Here is a 7,098-nt window from a genome sequence, read left to right on the forward strand (position 1 = left end):
GGCATTGTTTTTGATAGCTGAGTAATATTCCATTGTGTAGATATACCACATTTTCTGTATCCATTCCTCTGTTGAAGGGCATCTGGGTTCTTTCCAGCTTCTGACTATGCAGCCCAGATACACCTATCCCCTACTAAATCAAAAAATACCTCAATGACATGGCCACATATCAATCTGACTGATGCAACTCCCTACTGAGGATCGCTCTTGTAAGAAGCCTCAAGTTGACAACTAAGCCATAATTCTAAGTATCTTACATTCATTATTCTTTCCAACTACTACAATCTGTTTGCTATAGTATTTACTTATGATCTAGGACTGAATTGATTTCTTAGGAATAATATCATAAGTGCCTAAAGATGTAGTCTTCTATATCTCTATAAAGATTATGCTTCAGAATAATTAATTAGCCATCCAAAAGACATTTTGAAAAATTTGGTGACCATTATCTTCATCATTGGTTTGTAGTTTGAAAAACCAAAAACCCAGGATAGCAAAAACTATTCTCAACAATAAAAGAACTTCTGGGGAGAATCACCATCCCTGACCTCAAGCTATATGACAGAGCAATAGTGATAAAAACTGCATGGTATTGGTACCATTGCAAGTAGATCGATAAAATAGACTTGAAGACCAAGAAATGAACCCACACACCTATGGTCACTTGATCTTTTACAAAGGAGCCAAATCTACCTAGTAGAAAAAAGACAGCATTTTCGATAAATGGTGCTGGTTCAACTGGAGGTCAGCATGTAGAAGAATACAAATTGACCTATTCTTATCTTCTTGTACAAAGCTCAAGGTCAAGAACCACATAAAACTAGATACACTGAAACTAAAAGAAGAGAAAGTGGGGAAGAGCCTCAAACACATGAGCACAGGGGAAAATTTCCTGAACAGAACACCAATGGCTTATGCTCTAAGATCAAGAATTGACAAATCGGATCTCATAAAGCTACAAAGTTTCTGTAAGGCAAAGGACACTGTCGTTAGGACAAAATGGAAACCAACAGATTAGAAAAAGATCTTTACCAATCCTACATCTGATAGAGGACTAATATCCAAAATATTCAAAGAACTCAAGAAGTTAGACTCCAGAGAATCAAATAACACTATTAAAAATGGGGTACAGAGCTAAACAAAAAATTATCAACTGAGGAATATCAAATGGCCAAGAAGCACCTAAAAAAATGTTCAACATCCTTAGTCATCAGGGAACTGCAAATCAAAACACCCCTGAGATTCTACCTCATACCAGTCAGAATGGATAAGATCAAAAACTTAGATGACAGCAGATGCTGGTGAGGATGTGGAGAAAGAGGAACACTCCTCCATTGTTGGTAGGATTGCAGACTGGTACAACCTCTGTGGAAATCAGTCTGGCAATTCCTCAGAAAACTGAATATAGAACTGCCTGAGGTCCAAACTCTACCATTCCTGAGCATATACTCAGAAGATGCTCCAATATATAATAAGGACACGTGCTCCACTATGTTCTTAGCAGCCTTATTTATAATAGCCAGAAGCTGGAAAGAAACCAGATACCCTTCAATGGAGGAATGGATACAGAAACTGTAGGATATTTATACAATGGAGTACTACATTGTTTTATTAAAAACAATGGCTTCATTAAATTCTTCTATAAATGGATGGAATTACTAAACATCCTGAGAGCCCCAAAAGCTCAAAATACCCAAGATACAATTCAAGACCACATGAAGTTCAAGAAGAAGGGAGACAAATGTGTGGATGCTTCTGTCCTTCTTAGAAAGGGGGAAAAATACTCAGTGGAGGAAATATTGAGATAAAGTGCAGAGAAGAGACTAAAGGAAAGGCCATCCAGAGATTGCCCCCAACCCTGGAGGATCCAGCCCATATACAAACACCAAACCCAGACACTATTGCCAATTCCAAGAAATGCTTGCTGACAGGAGTCTGATATAGCTATCTCCTGAGAGGCTCTGCCAGAGACTGACAAATATAGAGGTGGATGCTCACAGCCAAGGATTGGATTGAGCACGGGGTCAGAAAAAGGATTGAAGGAACTGAAGGGGTTTGCAACCCATAGGAAAAACAACAATATCAACCAACTAGACTTCCCCAAAGCTCCCAGAAACTAAACCACCAACCAAAGCATACAGGTGGAGGGAACCACGCGCTCCAGCCACATATGTAGCAGAGGATGGCCTTGTTGGACATCAATGGGAAGAGAGGCCCTTAGCCCTGTGAAGGCTCGATCCCCCAGTGTAGTGAAATGCCAGGGCAGGAAGGCGGGAGTGGGTGGGTGGGGGAGCACCCTTAGAGAATCAGGAGGAGGGAGGATGGGATTAGAGGGTTTCCAGAGCAGAAACTGACAAAGGCGATAACATTTGACATATAAATAAATAAAATATCCAATAAAAATTTTGATTTTATAAAAAAAAGAAACGAAACACTAAATTTGATCTTGACAAATCCCTATGTTCTAAATATTTTAGAATCAATCTTCTCCTATGTAAAAAAAAAAGTAACTTGTGCACTGTAAATAAATATAAATCAAGTTTTCAGAATTCATAATGAGAGAGAAAATTAAGGACAGAACTGGCCTCTAAGCAGAGGAATGAGCTCAACTTCATTGGATTGTTTTTAGGCAAAGATTTTAAAATATCTACATTAGAAATCACAAACTCAGCCAAATTAGACATCACATGGAAGATAAAATTTCAAACTCATTTTTATATCACAGAGTAAGGTTTTATTCGATGAGATAATGAGCAAGCAGGAGTCTGATTTTTGGTTCTTTAAATATCATGTGTTGAATGTTAATGTGTATTTTTATTTCAACGAATATTTCTCTATGATGACTAGAAAATTTTAGGGTACAATTAGAACTTAACAATTAGGACCTGGAATTCCTCACTTTTTATGTGAGCAATAGCCTTGAAAAGTCACCCCCTCCAAGGACACTAGCCCAGCAGAAATATTGAAACCCTAGGTTTTAGCTTCCGATCCTTTCTTTCAGAGGTCTATAAAATCGATCTTCCGTTTTCATCTGAGCTGTTAACAACAATATTAACAATTTAAAGATCCTTGAAAACATTGGAACTCTGTTTCATTAGAAGACACCATGAAGACAATTTCTAACTAAATATAGAAAATTTCTACAATTGGAAAATGGGTGTTACTAGAGAAATAAAGATATAATCTTGGGAGGATGATGAACAGAGGGTCAATCTTGTAACACTCTCTGAAAATGTCCTGAAGAGCAACTATACAGCATAGACAGTGATGTGACAAAACTTAATTTCAGAAATTCATAAAAGTAAATGTACTCTGACAGGCCAGAGCTCTCAGTGCAAAGACAAAGTCAGGCAGGGACGCGCTCTGGTGCTGGCAAGTTAGTACAACCTTACAGATGAAGGAGGCTGCAGCATCATTTGAGGGATCTGAGATGAGTCTGTAATCTTAATTGCCATACTCTAGAAAGGTGTGAAATTATGAGAATTACTACAGAGCTAGAAGTGACCTATGTCTCTTTGATTGTGAAAGTGATATTTATCTACTATATAGATAATTGAAATAACTAAGTGTCTCTTGGTATTGGGAGTTATTCTCTTACATTATGTATGATACAAGTAATAAACAAACTGTGTCTTATATTCTGTGTTGATACAAGAGGTAGTTTGGCTACACTGGTTAACCTGTCCAATCGGAGTTTATGAATCCAGATGTCAACTTTTCTTCTTACAAACCAACTCCAGTAATAAATAAATAAATAAATAAATAAATAAATAAATAAATAAACGAACGAATAACGAAAAATACCACCTGTTTCTTGCTGTCTGCCTTTGCACAATCCAAAGCCACCAACCCCCCTCAACTTGCCCCACTTGGGTAATAAATCTCTTTTGTGCTGAGAATTTTGAGTCTGGACATGTTCCAAGCTAACTCCAAGCCTTCCCCCTTCAGCTCAGTTCCTAGAACTTAGATGTACCTCTTTCTCTTCTGTCTTACGGACAGAGATGGAAGGAAAGGGATTTCTTTAGTATGTTTGTTACTTTCTTCAACTCCATCCAAAATGAGCACACTCAAAAACGTGCATAAACCAAAATTCACGGAGGGAGACATATATGAATGCGGAGAAAAGATTATATAAGGCACATGGAGACACAAAGCTTGACCAGACTTCGAGATACAGGGAGACAGAGATGAACACAGACGTGAACAGAGAGACCCAATAACAGGGAAATGGACAGATGTGTGTCAGGAACACACATGAAGACAGAAGAAAACAGAAAGACAGACAAGGAGCAACAAAGAAACACAGAGGCTGATTCACAGATGTACATAGGAGAGTGACAAAGGGTCACATGTAGAAAGAGATACAGGAGAGACATACAGAAAAAGTAGACAGTTCACAGACTGGGGCACTAGTGAAAAGCTACGACCAAATGAGACACAGGAAGAAAGGAAGCCAGAGAAGTGCCGAGCCATGTGGCTATTGAAGATGTCTGTACCTCAAGTACTGAGGTGTGTCCTGTGTTTCTCTGAGAGGCTGCCACTCGCACCTGGCTAATATTGCATTTATTTATTCATTTGATTGTTTCAAGTTTTATTAATTATGGGTTAGAAACTAGAAGAGCCACATTTAAACACTGCTTAGTCACTTCTTTTTTTTTTATTAACTTGAGTATTTCTTTTTTTTTTTATTGACTTTAGTATTTCTTATATACATTTCAAGTGTTATTCCCTTTCCCGGTTTCCGGGCAAACATCCCCCTCCCCCCTCCCCTTCCTTATGGGTTTCCCCCTCCCAACCCTCCCCCCATTGCCGCCCTCCTCCCATAGTCTAGTTCACTGGGGGTTCAGTCTTAGCAGGACCCAGGGCTTCCCCTTCCACTGGTGCTCTTACTAGGATATTCATTGCTACCTATGGGGTCAGAGTCCAGGGTCAGTCCATGTATAGTCGTTAGGTAGTGGCTTAGTCCCTGGAAGCTCTGGTTGCTTGGCATTGTTGTACTTTTGGGGTCTCGAGCCCCTTCAAGCTCTTCCAGTTCTTTCTCTGATTCCTTCAACGGGGGACCTATTCTCAGTTCAGTGGTTTGCTGCTGGCATTCGCCTCTGTATTTGCTGTATTCTGGCTGTGTCTCTCAGGAGCGATCTACATCCGGCTCCTGTCGGTCTGCACTTCTTTGCTTCATCCATCTTGTCTAATTGGGTGGCTGTATATGTATGGGCCACATGTGGGGCAGGCTCTGAAAGGGTGTTCCTTCAGTCTCTGTTTTAATCTTTGCCTCTCCCTTCCCTGCCAAGGGTATTCTTTTTCCTCATTTAAAGAAGGAGTGAAGCATTCACATTTTGATCATCCGTCTTGAGTTTCGTTTGTTCTAGGCATCTAGGGAAATTCAAGCATTTGGGCTAATAGCCACTTATCAATGAGTGCATACCATGTATGTCTTTCTGTGATTGGGTTAGCTCACTCAGGATGATATTTTCCAGTTCCAACCATTTGCCTATGAATTTCATAAACTCGTTGTTTTTGATAGCTGAGTAATATTCCATTGTGTAGATGTACCACATTTTCTGTATCCATTCCTCTGTTGAAGGGCATCTGGGTTCTTTCCAGCTTCTGGCTATTATAAATAAGGCTGCGATGAACATAGTGGAGCACGTGTCTCTTTTATATGTTTAGGCATCTTTTGGGTATATGCCCAAGAGAGGTATAGCTGGATCCTCAGGCAGTTCAATGTCCAATTTTCTGAGGAACCTCCAGACTGATTTCCAGAATGCTTTTACCAGTCTGCAATCCCACCAACAATGGAGGAGTGTTCCTCTTTCTCCACATCCTCGCCAGCATCTGCTGTCACCTGAGTTTTTGATCTTAGCCATTCTCACTGGTGTGAGGTGAAATCTCAGGGTTGTTTTGATTTGCATTTCCCTTATGACTAAAGATGTTGAACATTTCTTTAGGTGTTTCTCAGCCATTCGGCATTCCTCAGCTGTGAATTCTTTGTTTAGCTCTGAACCCCATTTTTAATAGGGTTATTTGTTTCCCTGCGGTCTAACTTCTTGAGTTCTTTGTATATTTTGGATATAAGGCCTCTATCTGTTGTAGGATTGGTAAAGATCTTTTCCCAATCTGTTGGTTGCCGTTTTGTCCTAACCACAGTGTCCTTTGCCTTACAGAAGCTTTGCAGTTTTATGAGATCCCATTTGTCGATTCTTGATCTTAGAGCATAAGCCATTGGTGTTTTGTTCCGGAAATTTTTTCCAGTGCCTATGTGTTCCAGATGCTTCCCTAGTTTTTCTTCTATTAGTTTGAGTGTGTCTGGTTTGATGTGGAGGTCCTTGATCCACTTAGACTTAAGCTTTGTACAGGGTGATAAGCATGGATCGATCTGCATTCTTCTACATGTTGCCCTCCAGTTGAACCAGCACCATTTGCTGAAAATGCTATCTTTTTTCCATTGGATGGTTTTGGCTCCTTTGTCAAAAATCAAGTGACCATAGGTGTGTGGGTTCATTTCTGGGTCTTCAATTCTATTCCATTGGTCTATCTGTCTGTCTCTGTACCAATACCATGCAGTTTTTATCACTATTGCTCTGTAATACTGCTTGAATTCAGGGATAGTGATTCCCCCTGAAGTCCTTTTATTGTTGAGGATAGCTTTAGCTATCCTGGATTTTTTGTTATTCCAGATGAATTTGCAAATTGTTCTGTCTAACTCTTTGAAGAATTGGATTGGTATTTTGATGGGGATTGCATTGAATCTGTAGATTGCTTTTGGTAAAATGGCCATTTTTACTATATTAATCCTGCCAATCCATGAGCATGGGAGATCTTTCCATCTTCTGAGGTCTTCTTCAATTTCTTTCCTCAGTGTCTTGAAGTTCTTATTGTACAGATCTTTTACTTGCTTGGTTAAAGTCACACCGAGGTACTTTACATTATTTGGGTCTATTATGAAGGGTGTCGTTTCCCTAATTTCTTTCTCGGCTTGTTTCTCTTTTGTATAGAGGAAGGCAACTGATTTATTTGAGTTAATTTTATACCCAGCCACTTTGCTGAAGTTGTTTATCAGCTTTAGTAGTTCTCTGGTGGAACTTTTGGGATCACTTA

Source organism: Rattus norvegicus, chromosome 5 (assembly GCF_036323735.1).
Source record: "Rattus norvegicus strain BN/NHsdMcwi chromosome 5, GRCr8, whole genome shotgun sequence".
Lineage (NCBI taxonomy): Eukaryota > Metazoa > Chordata > Mammalia > Rodentia > Muridae > Rattus > Rattus norvegicus.